This window comes from Lissotriton vulgaris, chromosome 10, assembly GCF_964263255.1.
Source record: "Lissotriton vulgaris chromosome 10, aLisVul1.2, whole genome shotgun sequence".
NCBI lineage: Eukaryota > Metazoa > Chordata > Amphibia > Caudata > Salamandridae > Lissotriton > Lissotriton vulgaris.
The window spans coordinates 48620436-48645251 of NC_141698.1; the positions used below are offsets into that span (position 1 = coordinate 48620436).

The 24816-nt window shown below is 47.2% G+C and overlaps 1 protein-coding gene across 1 annotated transcript in view; it reads right to left on the reverse strand.

The window, feature by feature from the left end:
• LOC147684579 (metalloproteinase inhibitor 3-like) overlaps positions 1 to 24816 on the reverse strand; it is a 104600-nt gene that overhangs the window by 71470 nt on the left and 8314 nt on the right. The window lies entirely within an intron of this gene.

The window sequence follows — 24816 nt, forward strand, 5'->3', positions numbered from 1 at the left end:
GTCACAGGAGAGTTTGGGGCAACAGCACAATAAGTGGAACCAGAAATCCAAGCGGTAGTTACAAATTCTGCATTCTGCCCTTCCCAAGAGCCATTGAAGTCCATGATTGGTAGGGCAATAAGCGTCAAGTATACGTTTTCCCTGCATGCTTGGGCTGTGAGCGCTTTATGAAAGTAGGGCTTAACTTCCCCTAGCGTGTAGGAGGCATCAAGTGCTCTGGAAGTGGGGCAGCGAAGGAGACATTCGATGTCCAGTTCAAAGGAGATTTACTTGACCTGCACTTTCACTGCCCTCTTCCAAGCTGAGAACGGTAGGTCCTGGTGGTGTAGATTGGTGGCCTCACATTTCCAGTTACTGAAAAGCCTCTGCTAAATACGCTTGCCATGGGGAGTCCCCTGCCTCGAAGATTATTTTGAGTTATGCTATCAGTGTAGTCTCATGGGCCTGTAGGTCTGTGATGTAGTATTTTAATGGATCACCTTGACACTTGAGGTCCATTCTCCGGAGGCCCAGTTCCTGTCTCAGCCTCACTCTTCTGGCTTGCTGGGGAACATAAAAGATTTTATTTGTATGCTGAAATTTGAGTGTTCTTAAGTTGCATTTCTAATATGCCAGGAAAGGTTAAATGGCCGTAATTTAGAGCTGGAATCAGTTTTGTCTCAGGACATTTAACATTGGTTAAGCTGTTCGGCTTTGCAGGGGACTCCTACACCATCTGTTTTAAGATGCTTTCGTTGGGCTGTAGGTTTGGCCCCTTCGGTGAAAAGGCGCAGTTTGTAGCTGTTGTTATTTGTAGATCCCTGAGCCCCGAGTGTACTTGTTTCTTATGGGGCTGTTTTCCAAAGATGACAATTCTGGTCTTTCTCTGGTTCATCTGAAGTTTATTGGCCTTGTTGAACCTATGAAGTGCATTAAGGGCTCTCTCTAGACCTACTTTTGTGTGGTCCATAATCGCGATACCATCTGCGTTCTGCAGAGTTGGACGTTGCGCCCTTCCCAGTCTTGGTGTGACTAGACTGGCACCTTCTGTTGCTTTGCCTAGGTCGACCGTGTAAAGATTGAAAAGGAGGGGGGCCAACACTCAGCCCTCTTTGACACCATTGTTGGTAGGGACCTTTGCTGTTGCTGTGCTGTGGCCTGTTTTCACCTAGACCCAAGTACCCTGGTAAAAGTATATTATACCTTTGAGGAGCAGAGGGAGGACCCACCCCAATGGCGCTAGTTTTCCACACAACTTCCCCCAGCCCACTCTGATGAAGCAGCAGAACAATGGTGGTTGTTTGCTCCTTGTTGCTCGATGCAACATGTACACTAGTGTTATCACGTTGTCCATCGTGCAGCTTTCTCGCAGAGGCTGCTCCCGAAGGGGGCCCGAGAGCTGGTGCCATAACCAGCGCGTGCAGTGGGGGCCAGCCTTTTGGTGTGAAAAACCAGGACAAAGGGCAAAAGAAGCCCCTGGGCTCCCCCAGCAGCCTTCGAAGTGGCGCCAACCCTCCCGGTCAAAGGGGGCCATGGCGGGATACAAACCCCCCAATGAATAAGGGGCCTACATGGGGGGAAGGGGAGCGGGGAGCATATAAGTGCTTCTCCCCCAGGCAAGCACCTATCTTCATGGAGCGGGGGAGCAGCAACGGCGTTGGAGCACAATCTTGTGTCGAGGAGAGATCGTAGCTGGAAGGCGAAGCCCTTACTGACCTCGGGCCGAACGCTGCTGCAGAATAAAGGAGGAACCAAGGCAACTGAGGTACCCCCGCTGCACCGGCAGTGAAGGCACAGGCAGGCAGATGGCAAGGGTCCTTACAGAGGGAGGAAACGACAGGCGCCCGAGGGTAAGGCGAAACCACAGGGTTGCCATGACCAGCTAGACCCGGGCCTGGTGCGCCAAAGCCGACTGGGGGAGCAGGCGGCACCAGGGGTAGGGAGGGATGCGGGGTCTCCCACAAAGGTGTGGGAGAACTCCATCCCAGCTAGTACACCCCTGCCTGTAGAAGAAGTACCTGAAAAATACACACCACCATCACCAGGTCCCGCGTCACTGACTACTGGGGCCACAAGTTTAGCAAGCCTCATGCCATTAGCGGTCAAATAGAGAATCTGGAGAAAGGAATTCATTGACATTTTCTCCTTACTAGAGATACAGCTAGAAGGGCTAGATCTGACAACCTGTGACAAAAGGAGGAAGATAGGAGGGAAAGAAGGAAGGAGTGCAAGGAGAGGAACTTTGATAATTGGTTGGACGCAATCCGGATAATGGCGTGCATAATAGTAGAGAAGTTCCCACGCTGCGCAGCTGACCTATGGCTCTACGAGGCCAACATCCACAGCGCACAGAGGCAATTCCAGGGTGAAGCGTGGCTAGAGTACGACAAGGGGTTTAGGCTAAAAATGCAGATGCACCCAGAAATGGAGTGGAATGAGGATGATATTTCCGGTTCCATTCACAAGATGAGGGTAGCGAGGGAGGTCAGGACATAGGGAGGAAAGAGCGAGCATTCCTTTTGGTGGTCATTTCACAAAGGGAAAGGGAGGCCTTTTCAAAAACCCAAACAATTCAGCACAGGGAAGGGAGCACGCACTAGCGGGCCACAGGCAACATGCAGGAAATTTGAGGCCAACGAGTGCACATACGGGGCAGCATGTAAATTCCAGCACATATGCTCAACATGTGGGGGGACACCCGGCAGCAGGATGCAGGCGCAGGGCGACCAAAAAAGGACAAGAGGGAGAAAAAGAAGCAGTGAACCAAGCACAGGGGACAGCGAGGGGATGGCAAGACGAAAAGATTTCACTCTAGCGTGGTCCCCCATTGACACGCAAAAACTGCGCATGCTAGCCAACAGATACCACAATAAGTCAGATGCAGAGATATTGGTCCACAGCTTTGAAAAAGATTTCCCCATTCCATTCTCAGGCCCCCTCCCCCGGGCAGAGAGAAAAACCTGAAATTCGCACTTCAGCTCCCAGGGGTGGTAACGAAGAAAATTGAGAAGGAGAAGCGGCTGAGTAGGATAGAAGGTACCCTCCCTGCCACGAGGATCAGAGATCTGGTTATCTCCCCATTGGGGGTGGTTCCTAAAAAAGAACAGTTGATCCACCACTTATCATTCCCAGATGGTATGTCAGTGAATGATGGGATTGACTCAGAGGTTTGCTCAGTAAGCTACGCCACAATTGATGATACATTAGACTTGGTGAGGGCAACTGGCAGAGGGACCCTCATGTCAAAGGCGGACATCGAGTCCGCCTTTCGCTTACTCCCTGTACACCCCGCAAGCTTCCACCTGTAAGGCTTTCAGTGGGAAGAGAAATGCTATTTTGATAAGGTGATGCCCATGGGGTGCTTGGTATCATGCGCATACTTCGAAATATTGAGCACTTTCACCGAATGGGCGCTGCACAACAGCCACCCGGCTGGTGGGGAGCTCCATTATCTGGACGACTTCCTATTCGCAGGCCCAGCTACATCTCCAGAGTGCAGCGACACTTTGCGGGCATTTATAGGTCTAGCGGGCAAACTGGGGATCCCCCTTTCAAGAGAAAAGACAGAGGATTCAGCAACAAAAATCATGTTCCTAGGGATTGAGCAAGACTCAGTTATGGGGACATCCAGGCTTCCCACAGAGAAAGTAGAGGACTTCAGGCAGGACATCAGGAGCCTCTGCGGGCGCGAGAAAGCTACACTGAGGGACCTCCAGCAGCTCATAGGGAAACTAAACTTCTCAACCAGGGTCATCCCAGCAGGCAAAGTTTTCACCAGGCGATTGACACAGTTGACACAAGGCCTAACACAGAAGCACCACTATGTCAGACTCGGGCGGAGGTAAAAAAGGACCTACTAATGTGGGACACTTTCCTGGCGGACTTTAATGGCCTGCTGACCTGGAGGGAAGGATGGGTGACTAGCAAGCAAATCGAGCTATAAACAGATGCATCAGGCAGCACAGGGTTCAGGGTAATCCTGCAGGTCAAGTGGTGCGCGGGGCAGTGGCCTAGCAGCTGGCATAGGCAAGGCATAACTGGCAACATCACCTTTTTAAAGGTTATTCCCGATCATAGTGGCACTGACAATCTTGAAGAAAGAATTGCAGATCATGAAATTGACGCTATGGTCAGACAACAAAGGCGTAGTGCAAGCCATTATCAAGGGTTCGGCCAGGTGCCCAAACACACTGCGACTAATGCGCCGACTGGTTACATTACAGCTGGAGGGCAACATAGACCTGCGAGCAAGGCACGTCCAAGGGGTGGAAAACAAAGTCAAGTCAAGTCAAGTCATAGGATTTGTATAGCGCACTACATACCCAGAGGGTTTCAAGGCGCTTAGGAAGGGGAGGATGATTACTTGTCAAATATCCACGTTTTAAGTTGCTTTCTGAACGCTAGGTGGTTCTGGGTAAGGCGAAGGTAAGCGGGGAGTGAGTTCCATGTTTTAGCAGCCAGGTATGAAAAGGATCTGCCTCCCATGGTGGTCTTGTTGATGCGAGGTACAATGGCGAGGGCTTGGTTGGAAGAACGTAGTTGGCGGGAGGGGGTGTAGAAGGATAGTCGTGAGTTGAGGCAGTCTGGTCCGATGTCGTAGAGTGATTTGTGTGCGTGGGTAAGCAGTCGGAAAGTGATCCTCTTGTTGACGGGTAGCCAGTGGAGGTCTTTAAGGTGACCAGAGATGTGTTCGTTGCGTGGGAGGTCTAATATGAGCCTGGCTGAGGCGTTTTGGATTCGTTGGAGTTTCTTCTGGAGTTTTGCGGTAGTACCCGCGTAGAGGGTGTTTCCGTAGTCCAGTCGGCTCGTGACCAGAGCGTGGGTGACTGTTTTCCTAGTATCGGAGGGGATCCAGCGAAATGTTTTTCTGAGCATGCGAAGAATGTTGAAGCAGGAAGAGGATACGGCGCTGACTTGTCTGTTCATTGAGAGTGACGAATCCAGGATGACGCCTAGGTTCCGTGCGTGGTCTGTCGGGATGGGTGCTTTTCCGAGGGCTTCCGGCCACCAGGAGTCGTCCCATGCAGAGGGGGATGTACCTAAGATGAGGACTTCTGTTTTGTCTGAGTTCAGTTTCAGACGGCTTTGTTTCATCCATTCGGCAACTTCTTTCATTCCTTCGTGTAGGTTAGTTTTGGCGGTGCTGGGGTCATTGGTGAGAGAGAGGATCAGTTGAGTGTCGTCCGCGTAAGAGATGATGTTGAGGTTGTGTTGGCGTGCGATGGCCGCGAGGGGGCTCATGTATACGTTGAAGAGGGTGGGACTGAGTGAGGATCCTTGTGGTACGCCGCAGATGACTTCGGAGGCCTCGGACTTGAATGGAGGAAGGCGGACTCTCTGGGTTCTTCCGGTGAGGAACGAGGTGATCCATTCGAGTGCTTTTCCTTGGATTCCGATGTTATAGAGGCGTTGTAGGAGGGTGCTGTGGCAGACTGTGTCAAAGGCTGCAGAGAGGTCGAGGAGGATGAGGGCGACTGTGTCTCCATTGTCTAGTAGCGTTCGAATGTCGTCTGTTGCTGCGATGAGGGCGGTCTCAGTGCTGTGTTTTGCTCGGAAGCCAGATTGTGAGGGGTCGAGGGATTTGTTGGCTTCGAGGAAGGTGGCGAGCTGGTTGTTGACAGCTTTCTCGATGACTTTGGCCGGGAATGGGAGAAGCGAGATGGGGCGGTAATTTTTGAGTTCAGTGGGGTCCGCTGTTGGTTTTTTCAGAAGGGCGGTGAGTTCAGCGTGTTTCCAGTCTTCCGGGAAGGTGGCGGAGTTGAAGGAGCAGTTGATGACGTCTCTGAGGTGCGGAGCTATGACGGAGTCTGCTTTGTTGAAGATGTGGTGAGGGCATGGGTCTGTGGGGGATCCTGAGTGGATTGAATTCATCAGGCGGATGGTGTCCTCAGTGGAGATTGGGTTCCAGTCGTTGAGAATGTTCACGGGGGGAAGATGATCAGCAAATGGTAGGGTGGGTTGATTTCCGGGTTGGTTGTCAAAGCTGTTGTGGATGTCTGCAATCTTGTTGTGGAAAAATGATGCTAGGGAGTCGCAGAGGGTTTGAGAGGGGGTGATGTCGTTGGAGTTGGCCGAGGGATTGGAAAATTCCTTGACGATGTTGAAAAGTTCCTTGCTGTTGTGGGCGTTGTTGTCAAGTCGATCCTTGAATGCTGTTTTCTTGGCTTTTCGGATCAGTTGGTGGTGAGTGCGGGTGGCGTTTTTGAAGGCGACCTTGGTGCTGGTGGTTGGGTCTTTTTTCCAGATCTTTTCAAGGGAGCGGCAGAGTTTCTTGGACTTCTTGAGATCATCGTTGAACCATGAGGCCTTCTTGCTGCCAGGTTTGCTTTGCCGTTTTTTCAGTGGTGCTAAGGTGTCGGCGGTGTTGGATAACCATAGGGTGAGGTTAGCGGCGGCTTCGTTGGCGTTAGAAGAGAGGGCTGGGGTGTTTCGAAGGAGCGATGCGGACATCTATCTAGGGCCAGGAGGAACAAGTTCAGGGAGCTGGTGCCCGGGGCAGAACAGAACATGACCCCTTTCCCGAAGCAGCTGTGGGGCCTGGCAGGGCAGACCTAGCAGAGTTGGTACTCCTCACGCTCACCCCGGCAGCAGCTTAGAGGTATAAGAAATAAGTTGCAACTGTAATGAGGGTAGGGAGCATCCAGTCTTTAAGCAACAGGGGAGATACATGCGGGGCATCTGAACACTTCATTATCTGAGCATTTAAGGGCAAGAAGTCCAGGTCCTGAGCACAGGCCCACTTGGCTGCCGTGGCACACTACTCAAAGTTGGAAACTGGTCAAGACCCAATTGCATCCCACTATATCAAAGCAGCAATGAAGGGGTGGTGACGGAAAGAGACCCCAAGGGGTGACACCAGGCGCCCAATAGACTTCAAGAAGCTGCATTTGTTGCTAGCCTCAGCGAGTTGGTAGCACCAGCAAGGGAGGGTCACTGCTTACAGGCTAGCGACAGAACCCACAGGGCAAAAAGGGTTGGAGATTTTGTTAAAAACAGACCAAGCTGGCAGAGGGACGGTAGTGGGGCTACAATGAATTGAGGACCAGAGCTGCTGCACAGTATGTTGCCTGCTCGCCTTCATGGCTGTGCGACCAGCCGGCAGGGGTCCCCTGTTCAAGCACAGAGACGGGACCCAACTGAGCAAATTCCAATTTACAGCAGTCATGCACCTCGCGCTCAGCAGAGCAGGCTTGCCCCCGAAAGAATTTGATTCCCATTCTTTCCGGATAGGGGCGGCCACGACTGCGGCACAGCACGGGATGAGTGAGGCAGGAATACAGGCAGTGGGGTGATGGCAGTCATCGGCGTGCAAAACATACGTGAGGCCACAACTGCTATGACCGAGAAGGCACAGCGGGCGGGAAGGGAGCAACCCTCCCTCCCAGACAAACAGGGGAGTGACTGGCATTTTTTCCATTACTTTGGCAGGGAGAAGTCCACGCCTGGTGTGGGTAGTGGGGCACTCATTTATCAGGCAGATGGAATCCTGGTGGCGACATAGGGACCGTACGCTAAAGGCGTGGCCAGCGGGCACCTGCATTAGATGGTTTGGCCAATGAGACATGAGATGGGAACAACTGCCGGCAACTCTCAAGGATCTGCAGGCAAACTCAGTGTGGCACCCGGATGTGTTGATCATACACCTGGGGGGGGGGGGGGGGGGTTTGGCCAGTCTCTGGCGGAAAACACTCCTCCACGGAATCCAAAATGACTTCACGGATGCAGCCACGGCCTTTGGACATACTGCCATTATCTGGTCCGGGTTGATCAGCAGAAGGGAATGGCGCTGGGCAGAATCTCAGAAAGGCGTCGAGAACTCGTGTAAAAAGCTAAACCTCACAGTGAGCAAATTCTGCAGGGCGAATGGTCTGGGAACGATCAGACACGGGCTCATCCACACGGGCCGCTCGGAATACTATGCCAGCGATGGTGTACACCTCTTTGAAGAAGGCATGGGAATGTTCTGGAGCAACCTGTGGGGTGCAATGGTATTGGCTAGTTTCCAATAAAAAGTACAGGACATAGTTTGGGGGAGCCGCAGGGGGGTGGCAGCCTCCCGGACAGCGTGGCGAAGAACTACGCTGATTTCGGTTGGTACGGAGGCACACCAGAGGGCGGTGTGCCAGAATAGGTCCATTCACCTTCAGATGCCTCACGGCTGGGTGAGTTGGCCTAAGGCCTAAGGACAGGTGTGTATGACCACCCACTCTGGGATGCCTCATGGCAGGGTAGACTGGACTACCAAAGGAGCGTGGTAGCAAGTGGAGACGGCACTCGCAGCCCAGCCCCCGCCGGATGGCAGGGCACAACATAGTCCAGGTAGCCAGGTGCCCTAACTCCGGGACAGAAGCTACTCCCTTCCTGCGCAAACGGGGCACAAAAACCCAACCTACCAAAGAAAACGACCCAGAAGGGCCAAGAGACAATACCAAGGAAGTTTGTTATGAAGTTTGTTATGACATAACATGCAAAATGCAAAGTATATACATGTTTCCTTGTATTCCTAATAAACTGCGGCCAACAAATGACCACCAGAAGACAAACGCGTAAGTTGGCTTTCTTGGCATGAGAAGGAGTACAGTATGGGGACATATGGCATACATGTGGGAGTGGGGCAGAGTGCGGGGGTTATGGCCTAAACATGGATTGGAAACATGGATCTTTTTTCTGGTGCCCAGGCCTCCATCTCTTCCAATAAGATGCATGCGTATTATTTTGCTTACAGGTCTAGAAGGGCAATAGGCTTATAGTTTGCCAGGTTTGAGGGATCTCCTTATTTGTAAATCAAGAAGAGAATTGACCCACTCCATATCAAAGTCATTGCAGTAAAAAGGCGACTTGAATGGCAGAGTAAGTGTATCTGCCCAAAAGTCTTGTGCAGTTTCGAAGACTCAGGCGGGGAGGCCCTTGGGACCCGGGGACCCGGCTCTCCTCATTTTACGTATGGTTATGATGTCTGAGGCCTCTGTGAGAGGAGAGGGAGGTTGAGCATAACAGTCTGAAGCTGAAAGTGAGTGGGTGGATGTTGTTTCTTTCACCTGGTCATCCGTATATAAGAGCTTGGCGTGATTATTACACTCCCTTCCTCCAAACTGTTCTCCTTAATCTGGGTGAAATTGCTGGTTTGCCATAGGGCCTTGCTATAGGCGAGGCCCTGCAATCAGTTCCTGCTTATAGAGTTGGAGCTGACCTCCTGTGCCTGGTTAGGAATAGGGCTTGGCTGAGGGCAAAACCCCATGGCCATCCCAGCTGTGCACCCAAAATGAGTTGGACGTAGGGCCAAGATAAAGAACATCTCTGTTGAGAACACAAATTTGGCACTGGGTAGCAAAGGGTGTGTTTACAGTGGCTTCTATCCAATTGACATATTTAATTTACCTGTAAGTCCCTTGTAAAGTGGCATACCACATGCCTAGGGCTTGTAATTTGATTACTACTAGTGGGTCTGCAGCACATATTGTGTTACCCACTTAAGTAATACTTTAAATCCTCTCCCAGGCCTGTCATTGGAGCCTCAATGCAGTATTAAATTGCCATGTCGACTTGGCATTTAAACGCGCTTGCCAAGACTGAAAGTCCCCTTTTTTTACATATACGTCATCTCTAAGGTAGGTCCTAGGTAGCCTATATGGCAGGGTGCTGTGTACTTAAAAGGTTGCTCATGCACATTTAAGATTTTCATGTCCTGGTAGTGGAACACACCTAAATTCTTTTTCACTACTATGAAGCCTACCCCTCCCATAAGATAACGATAACGGGGAGACCATATTAAATTTATTAAGTTGTAATTTCCCATTAAGAGGAGGTAGCTATGTCATGTTTGGTCTCTATGCAATTGTAATGATAAACCCTCTTTAGTGTTAAAGTCTGTTTTTTCAGTTGGCATTTTCCTGCCTTTTGTTCCTGCAGCCTGTCTTGGGTCCCATGACTGAGTGTAGCTGACAGACTTTGTGAATTCCTACTAGACAGTCACACAATCCAGGGATTGGGTGTGCCTCAATGGGCCATCTGTTCGAAGGATGGGGAGGAGAGCTGAGCCCAGCCCCATTTACAGCTGGATAGAGTGTGCTCTGCCTCAACAAAAAAGGCCTAATTACCCCACATTTTCACTGAAGCAAGCTTGGAACCAGGAAAGGGGAGTTAGGAAATTCCATGCAATTCAAAGCCACTGTCTAGAAGCTTCTCCCACCTTCCAGACCCAGAGCACCAAACTATAAAAATAAAACTTTCAGACCCACTCTTCAGTTCACTCCTGGATCGGCGGAAGGACTCTCAGATGACAGCCTGCTGTTGTAACCTGGTGTGCACTCTAAAATACTGCTGCTGCATCTAGAAGGACTGCTGTGCTGTCTGGGGCCTGACTTGAACCATCAGAGGCCAGCCCTGCTGTGGAGCCTGCATCTTCACCTGAACCCAGGGCTACCAGAGCGACTTCAAGAGTTAGTTTTCTGGCCTCTTGTTCAGAGCCATAGTGACATAAAAGGCTCCCACCATCTTGAACCTGTACTTAGACCCAGCCTGAATGTTGGCCAATAACTGCTCTGAGAACCAGGAGGAGACTGAGACCAACTTTTTCACCTATCCGCCCAAGGTGCATCACTGGTCGCTTTGAAAATGCAGCTTCTCTTAGTACGTTCTTCTCTGTAGCAGCAAATCGTCTTAGCGGTCTTTCACCAAAGGGGTAACTGTCCGACCGCCATACCACCACAGTGGCAGTCCCAAGAAGACTGCAGAATTGGCGGTCTCCAGCCTGCCATATTACGATGCCACCACTGGCCCACAGCGGTTTTGCTGACGGCGATAAGATAAGGAAATGGGTGAGTATGCACCCAAATCATTAAATTCTGCTGACTCGAAGCCGGCAGTTCCATTGCCAAGGTTGGCTCGATGGAAATGCAACTCGTATTTCTGACAGCGGTCCCCTTTTCTGTACTGCCTTATAACAGCTGCTCTTCCCCTACCGCCTTTGCTGCAGTCTGCGATTGGCGGGCAGTGTCGGCAGGTGGTCTGTGGTCTTTCTTACAACAGACTGCTTACATTGTAATACGACGGTCAGACTGCCAACAGCGAAGCGGTGTTTCCGACGCCGTTTCGATGGCAGTACCATGACCACCAAACTCATATTTACTCCCTAAGTCCGAACATGGAAATCTTCACTGTAACTTCAACCCAAGACTAACCAAAGATGACGCTCCCTCCTCAACTTTCTCCTGCAGCCTTAACCAGCTGAACTTTACCTTCTCTGACACTTTTTCACTGAATTTCTTCTAAGTCCAATCAACTTCTTGTATCCAAACCACACTCCATCACGGTCGGACACATTTTTTGATTTTGACACGCTCTTCCATGACTAAATGTTCGATGGTTGGTGCTTTGATCTTTTAGGTGCTAGTTTTTACTATTCTATTCTATTCTATTCTATTGTTTTGGTAGAGCGCAAACAGCTGCCCCAGCAATGAGGCGTCCCGGCGCTAGAGAAACCTCAAACCCAGGCCTGAGCGAAATGAGATGAAAGGGAATTAGGGAAGAGGGAAAATCTTTTAAAATTCATTACTCTGGTTCCACTGAATGGATTGTTGTTGTTTTTGTATCAAATAAGTTATTAAAATTTACTCTATTTATCTAAATTGGTGTGTGATTTTTCTTGTGTTATGTTTTCAAGTTATTACTGTTTGTGTGCTATATAAACACTTTACTCCTGGCTTCTAAGTTAAGCCTCACTGCTTTTGTGCCAAGTTACCAGTGAGTTAAGCACAGGTTAATTTAGTGGCTTTTTGTGGTTCACCCTGCAAGGGATTGTGGCTGTAGCTTGGCCAGGGTTCACAACCCAGTCAACGCCCAACCCAATTTCTTGCATAAAGTTACTAAAAATTAAAATATGGTATAATTAAGGGAAAAGATTGTGTTTCGTCCTCATTAAAATAATACCATTTTGTTTGGGGGAGTCAACTGACACGCAGATGTTTTCAGGCAAATTTATTGCATTTCCAAATGGATGGAAACAACTGTTGTAATAAGCACTGCTCTCTGGATCCCATATCTGTATGATTTGTGTAATCAGTTTGCTGTCAAAACTTGTAAGGGCTCCACAACTTAACTCCCTACTGCCAGAGATTGCAAGATGTGTTTCTTTTTTAATACCCTGCCCCTTCAATGAGATTCTCAGTTATGACATAATTAAGAATCTATTTTGGGCAAGGATAGAAAGTGGAAAGTAAATGAAGAGTAGATTGATGTTCAGGTACTTGATAGGCCACATGAACTGCACTTTATGAACTTTCCGCATCACCTACGATTTGTTTTAATTTGTTTAGGGATCTTGGGGCATATTACCAAGCAATAGCGATAATTATCGCTATTGCTTGGTTAGAGACAAAAAATTAACGCCGAGCTGCAGCGATTTTTACCCCAAATAAACCTTGGTATTACCAAGGTTTATCGCAAATGCGATAAAAATCGCCGCAATGCATGAATATCGCTGAAAAGTCAGCGATATTCATGCATTACCGAGCTAATGCTCTTAGCCATGTTATCCACCTCCCATTGGATAACATGGCTAAGAACTGCTCAGGGCAGGTGTTAGCTTTTGGAGATATTCGCGCTTAGCGCGAATATCTCCAAAAGTTGGTAATAGGAGATAGCGATGTTAGCGACTGTTTTCAGTCGCTAACATCTTGGCACGCCCACTTTGCATGTCATTAGTGATAAATATCACTGACATGCAAAGTGGGGCCCAAGATGGTCGCTATCTCCTACTAGCTGTCGCTAACTGGTGTTAGCCACAGCTAGGTAATAGGGAGATAATTTTATCTCCGCTCTCTGGGCTTTTAAAGCCAAAAAAGCGTAGATAACCCCCCTTGATAATATGCCCCCATGTGCTTATAAGTATAAAGTTTTGCCACCATTTTATCACAATTGTCTTATGGCAGACACCCCTGCTAGACTATGATCCTATACAATACAATACCTGCAACACATCGGGGAGGGGGTGTGGGGGGTGGGGTAAGGGGGAGGGGTAAACCGTAGTTGCCCCACCATGGGAGCAATGGAATATTTCACGAGCCCTTTCAGAGCCTACGTTTTTTTTCACCAAATATTTGTGAAAAAGTCCTGTAAAGCGCACAATTTGGCTAATTTTTTTATAACTTGTTTGGGTGGAGAGCTCCGCTGCAGAATGGGATGGTAGGAAGTAAGATGCTTGCTTCCCTCGCACAGATCCAGGGCTGGGGTCACGCCCTACTGCTGGCAGTAAGAACCGGCTGGCACTGGGCATAGTTTACCTTGGAAAAATTCCAGCATGTGATGGAACTTTTAAACTTTTTCCATTGTGCGATGCGTGACAAAACAAATATTTGCTTCACCCTAGACAGCTGCACCCTGTATGTCACACTCTAACTGCTAAATATCCAGGGCTCCTCTTCCAGGCCAGGGATATGTCTCCACACCCTCTTAAGCTACGGCTCAACTGACTTGAAGACCCTTTGAACATCTAGGAGCTAATGAGCTATCATTTTTTTTAAAGGAAATATTCCCTAATTTCAAAGTGGTCGCTTTACCTTTGGAAGGATGAAAGGCAGAATCAGACCAAATGGGATTGAATAATAAGATTCGCAGCTTATTGGTTGATGGTAGCAGCCAATGCTTATCTCTCTAACTCTGTATGTTTTTGTGTTCCTTTGCCCCTTGGTTGTCTCGAGCCCTATGTGCGGGTTTAGCCAACCCTGTCAGACCTGTTCCACCTTTCTCTCACACAATTCCCTTTCAATATTCTCTTCGTGGAATCAGCCACTTCAGAAACATACAGATTGTGAGTGGTAACCATGGGTAACAGCTGCTACCTCTGGCTAGCCCTTTACTGCCCCAGCCATAGCTGGCTACCCGGTGTCATGGACGGTGAAGAAGTGGCGAGAACTTTCCATAGTTGTTCTTCCTTGACGGAGGTGCAGCCCCATCCCGCAAATAGAGGTTTCAGAAGAACTGAGGGTGAAGCAGGTGCTCACCACTAGGACGTCGGCAATGGTCTACGGTTGGATGGTATCTCTTTTAATACCGCTGGCAGCATTTTGAAATTACGTCTATGTTCAGGGAACCCGAAAAAGTCGACATTGGCTGCTTGCAACCAAACTCTGAGACAAAGTGACCGTAATAACACGGGTGCTCGTTTTTTGCCCTGATTGAGAGCACAGATATGCGATATATAGACTTAAATAAGAGAAAAAAAACGAAAATAAACATTAAAAAAACTAACATTGCGCATGTGTGATGACAAAGGACCGAATGCCACACGTCACCGTTTTTCCTTTTTCGAGATAAGTTTTCCAAAATCATTTGCTTTTCTTCGAAGTGTGAGGTGCGCCTCCTTCAATGAACCCCAACAAAACTGAAATCGGCACTGCTGGTGCCCCCTGGGACATTTGAGGCAGGAAAATGACCACGTCACCCTGACCTGCATGCACTCCGCCATTGAGCATCTCTCAACATGGCGCTCACTGGGGCATGTTTCTTCTGGCTGGGATTAAGCCTGATGAAGAACTGAAGTCTGCCTGTGTGCTGATACTGCTCATTCCTGCAAGGAAGCCACCAACCAGCCAATGGAGTCCAAAGCCACTGTCTCGGAGCAACAAAACACTATTTCTATCACACGCTGTAGACTGGAGGAGGGTGTCCAAGAGGCATCTCTGTAAGTGCAATTAACATGAATAGTGACTGAGTCCTGCTTTCATTGCCTGTCAATCAATCAATCAATCAGGTTACTTGTAAAGTGCAACTACTCACCCATAAGGGTCTCAAGGCGCTAAGGGGGGTGAGGGGGGCAGTATGAGTCTGGCGGAGGTATTCTGAATATTCTTCAGTTTCTTAAAGAGTTTTTGGGAGGTGTCTGAGGGCTTTTTGGGTTCACACATCAATTCCCGACTTAGGTCAGAAGCCCATCAGACTTCCTCAATCAACAAGATCTATCCTTTCTGGATGTAGAGCCATTGATCAAGTGTCACCAGCACCTTAAGGTCACAAGAAATCTTATAATTTCAAAACCCTAACCCTAAACTGGGAGACAGAGCAGCTCTCCCAGCCAAAAAACTCAGAACTCTGACAATGAGAATGTTCATATTACTAAGTTAATGTGTTGATGTTTCTGAAAGTTTGCATTTATTGTATTGTATGGTATAATTTTACAGATGACCAGGATCAATCAGCTAGAGACATTGGGCCACATGTATCAAATAAGCATTTTGCAATTACCAAATAGTGATTTTCACCAAACCACTTTTTGATAATCACAAGATGTTATGAATGTAAGGTATAGCCAAAAGGCCCATAGGTGCGAATGATTTTGTAGTAGCTAATTTGCGAATACCTAATTAGCAATACACAAATTAGGTAATACAAAGCCAAGGGTGCCCAGAGGCCTAAGGCCCCTCTGAAGCCAGTGGCGGCTGGCCCGGCTCACAGGTAGCAGGGTGGGCAGGAGTGCGGGAGGTGAAGGTGGGTGCGGGGGTATAGGAGGTCACACGGGTCGCAAAAATTACAAAAAAACCCACTTATTAGGCAAATTGGCACCTAGGCCCTGCCCATGTAGAATACACTCTCAGTTTTAGCGAATACCTGTTACCTATCTACAAACCACTAGTTCATCCCAAATCAGTGCAGGCACTTACTCACTCAGCACGTTCTCCAAGAGAACATTTGCTGAGGTGTAAAGAGTTACTTTACCCACACCTTCCAGGGAGGTGTGGAATTCCTGCAGCCCAGGACAAGTTGTTTGTGGTCAAGGACAAGAAGTCGTTATTTCAATTTTGTCTACTGGACAAGTAGGGTCAGTCAAAACTCCTGCTGTACAAACGCATGGACTGCAGTTTACAGTGTCACATAGATAAGACTCCTCTGTTGTTACCACAAGACATAGATAATGTTGCAAGTTATCTATTAGAAGCAAAGCTGTTATTATTATGGTGAGTACTGTAAGGCAATGCGGTAGTATGCAAACTCAGCTTTCATTGACAATAGGGTTTCCAAAATGGAAATATGTACACAGTTGTAATAGCAAACAATGTACAGGTATTTTGCCATTGTTCTAGAAAGGTCCTTGATTGTACGCAAATACTTGAAGACTTGAAGTGCATGTGGAGCTAAAAGAGTAATCTCACCTCAATTGTTTTCTCCACAGTGAAAATGCTATTCCTTATGGAAAATTATTTTCTCTATACACCTCGAAAGTTGGGATGTGTTCCATTCCCCTTCCCACTCGAAAAAGGGATTTACAATAGCTGTTGCCTGACTTAAATCCCTGACCATATCTAGGATCGTGAAGGTTGTGAGACGTTTGTGAATGTCCACAGAATGATATGTTTGAGTGCGTTCGCAAACTTTCAAGGCTGATCATTCCTGGATCTACCTCCTCCCCATCACTTTGATGAGATTTATTTCCCATGCAATATTATTTTACCTTAAGTGGTACTATTATGTGGAGGTATATTGACTACTGACTCTATTTCTGCTCTGTCTTTGTTCCCACAGTAGGATTGCCTTCCTACATTCTCTGCTGCCTGCAATCCCCTAGAGATTCTCTGGTTGAGTATATATTGCTGGGTATGTATGCATGACTCTAGACAACATTTTTTTTGAGCTGTCTGAGGGCTCACTATATTACTAACTCTCTTCAATGAGTATGCTTGCTGTGGGATCCTTACATATCCCCAGATGCACTTTTAGTGGATATTGATTCATCATGGCTGCCCGTCTCGTCTTCTTGGCCTCCAGCTCTGCCATTGCTCTCCATCATGGACTGCTCCATCATACTGAATATATAGGGCGTGTAATTTGTAGGAACCCAAGACCCCTTTGTGTAACTTTGGTAGAGCACTGACTATGCAACTTTTAGTTCTGTTGTTCTCAAGCAGAATTTGTCTTCTGTCACATGTTTGGCTGTTGTGAGGTCTTAAGTTTCACATATTGCAGCTTGAGTGAGTCCTTAAACCGTGTCAACTGTACTGCAGCAACTTAGCTCCCAGATTTTTCTTTGCTACCCTTGTGATAAATTGTATATTCCGTGATTCCATTGATGGCCGGAAAACATGTCATGTCAATAAGCTATGACACGCCATCAGACTTTTAATGCCCATCTCTGTTTTCTGAACCACTGCAATATATTGCAGAGATTTTGATGTAGTTAAGTAGCTGATCTTTGATTCTGACTTTCCAGATCTGTATTTTTTTCTCTTAGGATAAATCCTTTAAAATGAGGGGCATATTTACAAAGAAAGTGTCGGAGTGTGTCATTAAGCCTAGAAGGCCAACAACACATTCCGTCACTTTAGAAACGCAGGGCTGCACCATATTCAAAAGAATACAGTGCAGCTCTGCGTTTCCCCCTGTGCTGGCGATAACTTCATCTGCCTAGCGCCAAGGCAGTCACCCTTGCACCAGAGTGCAAGGGTGCCTGTGTTGAGGGGAAGATTGTTTATCTGCATGAAGGTCCCCCTTCCTGCACATAAACAATCTTAAAATGCAGTTTTTTAACTTCTATATATGGTGCCTAATGCAGCACACATAAAAGTTGCAAAACTGTATTAAAAAAATATATTGTTGATGTGGAGGAATGCACAATCATAGTCAATTTGCTGTTTCTATGTGTGCTGCACAATGCAACACACTTGACTTGGAAACAGCAAAATACGAGGGGAAATAAAGCATTTCTCCTCGTTATGCCTGTTTAAGACCAGGTTTCCCCTGGTCCTAATTTTTATGCTGCCTCCTATTTAAGCTGCCCTTGTAAATAGGGTGCAGCGTCAAAATCAATGGGTGTTGCGGTGGGACGCCCACCACAGCACCCATTGCCCACCTCTTTCAAGCTAAATACAGTGTGAAAGGGGGCCTTATCTATGGTAATAGGGGCTTGTAAATATGCCCCATAGTTTGATATTATGTGCTATCTGAGATCCCCATGTACTCCACCGGGTGGCTGTTTTGCACTGCTGGCAAATAAGCTACACTCTATTTGGTCTCCAGTTCTGTCTTGGTCTCGTGCTGCTATAACATGAGTTTTATGGTGTGTGCTTGGTGGCATTTGAGGTCTCCATTTGTGTGACGACAGCCCCTGTTTACTCTGAAACTTGGTCTTTGCTCTTTTTTGTTGGGCAATGGCAGCTAATACTTTAAACTATTTAATCTTTAGCTCTATCTTTGGGTTCATGCTGTGATCACTCCCAGGGGAGGAGATTGGTACTGGTTTCATGATGATATCTTCAAGCCTCACTCAATGTGGATGTTGCCTGGCTGTGGTAGCTGTGGGGCTCCCATGTTCTTTTTCCAGCATACCTGCCTCACGGGTCTCTTTCCTTTGATGTAAAGTGTCTGCTTCTTGGCTGCACAGGGTTCACTCATCTGGCCATTTCTTTCTGTAGGAGTATTTTTTAACTGTGTAATTAGTTTCTTTTAACAATCCATTACAATTAAACCATCAGTGTAATTAAAGGCCTCTTGTTGTATGGTCAACCCCAAAGTTTTGAACAGATGCTAGAGGTCTTTCGACTCTGAGAGTGCACTGAGTCCTGTTAACCAGACCTCACTGCTGGTGCCCATACCTTAAAATGTGTATGTTCGATTGGCTTATATCCAATTGGCATAAGCTAACTTACACGTAAGTCCCTAGGTTATGGTACCCAGGGCCTGTAGGTTAGAGGGTCACTCCAGGGATTGCAGCACAGCCACCCTGGGTGTGTGAAAGGCAAATCATGGCTCCCAGTCTGCTACTGCAGACTGGAAGGGCAGTATTACACTGGTAACTCGACTTTGCCATTAAAAGCGGTGGCAATGTCCAATCTTCACTTCTTAGTATATATATAGAAGACAGTTGTAAGGTAGGCTTATTGAGTCTGAAGTCAGGGTGCAGTATATTAGAAAGTGGAACATGTACTCTTTACATGTTTCAGCAGTAAATGACAGAGAATGTTATTTTTACTGTGGAAAGGTCTAGTAGCTCCATTGGAGAGTGCAGAGTTACAGGCTGCCACAGCAGCCCTGCTAATTTCTGACTGGAGCTACTAAAGTTGGTATTGTGAGGTATCAAACAACTCATTATATTAAGGCCGACATGTTGTTCAACTCGAAATTAAAGGTACTTGTTACAGGGTGCAACTATTGCAAAGTTGCCACTTTGTTGCCCAAAGTCTCCTATTCCTGTTCACAGTTGCACATTAGATCTGTCCCCAAGACAGCTTTCTGCCCTCCTGGGGAGATATCTAAACAGCCCTAGGACAGGACACAATTGAATCTTGCATGGGGAGACGTGTTATCTCTCCGTGGCAGGAAGCCACACAGATGTTTGCCCAAAGGGTGAGCTTCAAATGTGAAGCCGCCTTCGAAGCCCAAATGACTAGCACTTGGGAGAGGGCCTGCTGTATTTACTAGGTAGACAGGCTGGCACTGGGGTCACAGAGGGGAATCAAGTTGTCAACCTGTTTTTTCAGGGGCATGTAGCCCCCTTGGCATCCACAACTCTGTGATAGGCTAGGGAACTCTGCAACCTGAGATAAGGGTTCTGCCATGTTCAATATGCACATAATAGAGACTTCTGGGATAGGTAGATGCCACACTTTACAGGAAGTAGTCATCAGGAGGGTGGTAACCTAGAAGCCCACTGGTGAGTGACCACAACCTCCTCTGAGGGCATTTTCTTAGATGTCGTTGGACTGGAGAAAAGGACCGTAGAAGGAATTCCCTGCTGCACCAAGGACCTAACGAAGAGAGGCTGCACCAACGTGGACTGCACCTGCTGTACCCAGTGGCTAGCAAATGAAAAGGAGAAGGGAAATGAAAAAGAAAGGAAACTCATGGAGAATATGACTCCTGAGACCAGCCAAATGAAGAAACTCCAAGGGTCAGTTGGCTGACCTCCTGTTTGCAGCACAGGACCACAACAGCAGAAGGAGCCTGCTGGGGCGAGTTGGTGGCCCAGATCCTTGTATTGGTACTCCTCCGCTCCATGCAGCACTAGGGACCATGACTCAATGCTTAAAGTGTGCTGGACCCAGGAGAGTCAAAGGAGTAAAGTTTGGTTGTCCAGAGGGTAAGTTACCGCCAAAAGAAGTGAACTCTGAAACCACTGTACTGTGTGACTGGTAGTGTTGTGGACTTGACCTCTGGCGAGCTCAATGAGGACATCAAGGGACATAGACCCCTGTGACCAGCATAACCTCACCAAACTCATGGGCTGAGGAGTAGCTCAAGGAAGACCCCCATTGACCACACAGCATCTTCAATCTTCTACATGTATCCCTTGCATCAGGACCAACCCTTAGCTGACAATGAGTCACTGATGCACCACAGGACTGGAGAGTGTTTTCTTTTGTTGAGTTAACTGTTTCTGTGGAACTTGCTGGTCCCCATGACTGGCTCCCTACCAGACTAACTCACTGAAAGCAACTATTAGTAACGGTTTTGATGCTTACCTAAGTTTTTCTTGAAAATGTTTCTCTGGGTCCTATTCCGAGTTTTTGTTAGGTCTGTGGCCCGGCTGTGTAAACTGCCGTTCCGCCACTCCAATGAAACTTGCACTGCCCGCCTGCCCTATTATGACTACACATTAGTCATCAATGGCGGGTGGCGTGGAATGATTAAGTGACTCTTCACTTGATGCCTGGTTGCACAGCGTAGGTTATATTTCATACATACTCAGCATTGTTCAAAATTGTACCAAATTTCACCATAAAGTGTTATCACATATCATTCCAATATGTCCCACATTGGTGCCTCTGATAAAGGCAGTGCTACCATTAAAAGAGACACCACAATGGGACCGCACTATGAGGTTCCTGCACAGCATGGAAATGTAAGTCTATGGCGTGCGGGGAACCTATGTGCATGCACCCTGTGTACATCCACATATGTTTGAGGCACAGGGGGGCCCGGTAGGCCCCCCTATATTTCCTCTACACCAGGCTTTTCATGGCTGCTCAGTCCCAACTACTTAAGTTGGAGCTACAGTACAAACAAAGTCTAATTGGACCCAAATGGGTTGAGAAGTATTTACAGGGTGAGGTCACACAACCGCACCATATAATACACCCTATGTCCTCACAATCAGGAAAGCATATCTCATAACACAAGAATGAAATGCTCCATTCAGTTTATGATATTCATAAAACATGAGTCATAATGCAAAGAGTGAGATGATTCTGTCTAAAGGTGAAAAGAGTAATTTAAAACCAATTTGTGTTAAAGTTTAGTCTGTGCGTGGATAAGTTGTAAGAGTTTTTACCAATGGCATGTCACGTACCCCTCAAAAATCAAGTTTGTTGATAAGCCAAGTATGTGGTTGTTAAATATATGAAGTGGTTTTAAAAAGGGTTCAAGGGCTTGTGGAGTAGTGTGGCCTTCTGGCATGCAAACACATCTGAATTATGAAGCAGTCAGCTAAGTAAAGGGAGTATGACAGCTGTTTTAGTCTATCACATGTGCGGTCCAAGAACTTTGCCAGTTTTCAAATGCAGCTTTTTGCAGGTTAAAGCACAACTCAGTTGCTTCTCTTACTGTACTAAGGGTGAGCTTTCTGAACATTGGAATTAAAGACTTTTCTTTTAGCTTTTAGATTTGGGCAAATGCTTAGAATATGACCTAATGTCTCTTGTCTGTGGCAACAGAATCTACAGGATTTTGGGGCCAGATCATGATTGTTACAGGGCCCCTCAAATTATTTTAGTTAAATGTGTAGAAAACTGGATCTTAAGTATTTCTGTTTGATGCTGGCTTCAAGATTAGTGTCAATATCCTATTGTCTGACTTTGAAATAGTAGTCTTGAAGATAGTCTATGTGTTTGTAGTACAATACATCAACAAGGTTCCTCATTTGGCCTGAGTCCAATATTCTTATCATTATTTTGTTGGTGGGTCTTGTCATGCTCTTTATGTCTTCTGGTGGAGGTATGTTGCATTCCTGAATTGCAGCGTAACAGTTCAAAAGGAAAATGGAAGAAGGCTATATAGGTCAGTTGTGAGATCCATCAATAAAGCAATCAATCAGGGATTTCTAGAGCACACTACTCACCCTTGAGGGTCTCAAGGCGCTGGGGGGGGAGGGGGGGGGGGGGGGGCAGCTCCGGATGAGTCAAAGAGCCAGGTCTTGAGGTCCTTCCTGAACGTGGCAGGATCCATGTAAATTATGCTCCCCAAAGTGTTTTTATTTGTTGCTATGGGGTAGTCATATAAATAGTTGATATGAGAAATTGGGTTGTTGGTTGACTGGGGTGTGAGCCGGGGTCAAGCAAAAGCCACAATTCATTGCAGGGTGAACCACAAAAATACACTAAATTAACCTGTGCTTAACCCTGGGTAGCTTGGCACAAAAATCAGTCAGGCTTAACTTAGAGGCAATGTGTAAAGGATTTATGCAGAATTCAAACATTAATGAAGTGAAAACACAACATAATAAAAATCCCAAACCAATTCAGAAACAAAGAGTACATTTTAATACATTGTTGGACCTTTAGCCCCACAACCAATGGTCCAGGACTGGTGGGCACCCCTTGATCGGGCTGGATCTAGGTGCAGGTTCAAGATGGTGGTAGCCTTTTGTGTCCCTGTGGGTCTCAACAGGAGGCCAGCAAACTAGCCCTTATGGTCACCGTGGTACTTCTGGACTCAAGTGAAGATTTGGGGATCAGCTGCAGGGCTGGCATCTGATGTTTCAAGGCAGGTTCCAGACAGCAAAGTAGTCCTTCCAGGTGCAGCAGCAGTCTTGCAGAGTGAACTGCATGTCACAGCACCAGGAAGTACCCTGAAAGTCGTTCCACAGTTCCAGTTTTGAACTGAAGAGTGGGTCTGAAGGTGTCATTTTTGTACGCTAGTGCCCTTTCTCTGGGAAGTGGGAGAAGCTTCTACAAAGTGCATGGATTTTCCTGACTCCCCTGCCCTGGCTCTAAGCAGGCTGCAGTGACAACCTGGGTTTGTTAGTCCCTTTGTGGAGGCAGAGCACACCTTATTCAGTTGTAAGTGGGGCTGGGCTCAGCTCAACCCCCCTCCGCATCCTGAAAGCAGATGGCCCATTGAGGCCCACCTAATCTCTATTGTGTGACAGTCTTGGAGGAATTCACAAAGTGTAACTGTCAGATACACGCAGTCATGTGACCCAGGACAGGCTGCAGACACAATGGGCTAAGGACAGGAAAATGCCAACTTTCTAAAAGTAAAGTATTAAAAAAAGAGATGGGTGCAGTGTTTGAAATAATCTCAGCCACTGGTAAATACTCTGAGTCGCATCACAATCTATTGTAATTTTGCACACCATGCCAGTTTGGGCTCAACTATCTGCAAATCAGTCTTGAACCCAGCTCCAAATGGAAAAGTCCAGCCTACACTGCCAAGCCAGGTCCTCCCTGAACTGGAACACTATCAACCCACAACTAGTTTTGCCCTCGATATGGGCTCATCATCCAGGTATAGCTTGGTTCTAGTAACAAATTTGTGCATGGGACCCACATCTAGGCATACCCATACCACTTAGGGTGACACATAAAATGATACCAAAGAATGATGGATGAAATGGAAATTATGCAGCTGCATCCTAATCGATCATTATGTTGCAGATCAAGTCACCTCAGTTTGGACCCAACTATATGCATATCAGTCTTGACCCCGCTCCAATCGGAACAGTCCAACCAGAACTGCCAAATCAGGTCTTCCCTAAATGGAACACATGCAACACAGGATCACTTCCATCCTAGTCATAGGCTCATCAGCCGGGTAAAGCTTTGTTCCAGTGACACAGGGCACACAGGACCCACATCTCGGCATACCTGTCCTACTTAAGACAACACACTAAAGTATAGAAAAAAGTGATGGGTGGAATGCTTGAATTAATCTAAGCCACTGTTAATTACTCAGCCCACATCCCAAATCCATCGTTATTTTGCACACCATGCCATCTCAGTTTGAACCCAGCTATATGCAAATCAGTCTTGACCCTACTCCAATCGGAACAGCCCAACCCAAACTGCCAAGGCAGTTTCTCGCTGAACTGGAACACAAGAAACCCAGGACTGGGTTAGCCCTCGATATGGGCTTACCAGCCGGGTACAGCTTGGTTCCAGTGACACAGTGTGCACAGGCCCCATGTTCAGGCATATCAATCCCATCAAGGGTGATACACTGAAATATAGAAAAAAGTGATGGATGGAATGCTTGAATTAATCTCAGCCACTGGTAATTACTTGGGCTGCAACACAATCCATCATTATTTTCCAAACCATGCAACCTCAGTTTGAACCCAGCTATTTGCAAATCAGTCTTGTCCCTGCTCCAATCGGAATAACAGAGCCCAAACTGCCAAGCCTGGTCTTCCCTGAACTGGAACACAAGCAACACATTTGAGATGGCATAGTGGGAGAAAAAGAATGGATTGGGATGCGGTCCGAGCGATTGCGAGTCGCTGAGACTAATTCAAGCTTTCCATCCATCACCTTGATGTTTTTGCATTTGATGCCCTAAGAGCCTGAGGATATGGGTCCTGAGGCTCACTGTGCTACTGGAACCAAGGTATACCTGGCTGAAGAGCCCTAACTAGGGCAAAACCAGTCCTAGATTGCTTGTGTTCCACTTTAGGGAAGATCTGGCCTGGCTGTTTGGGCTGAACTGTTCCCATTAGGAGCAGGGTCAAGACTGATTTGCACTTGGCTGGGTCTAAACTTAGGTGGGATGGTTGGTGAAAAATGGTGGATTGGGATGCAGCCTGAGCTATTGCCAGTGGCTGAGATGAATTAAAGCAGTTCATTCATCTCCTTGTTGTTTTAACTTTCTAAAATTGCATTTTCAAAATTGTAATGAAAAATCTGACTTTACTATTAA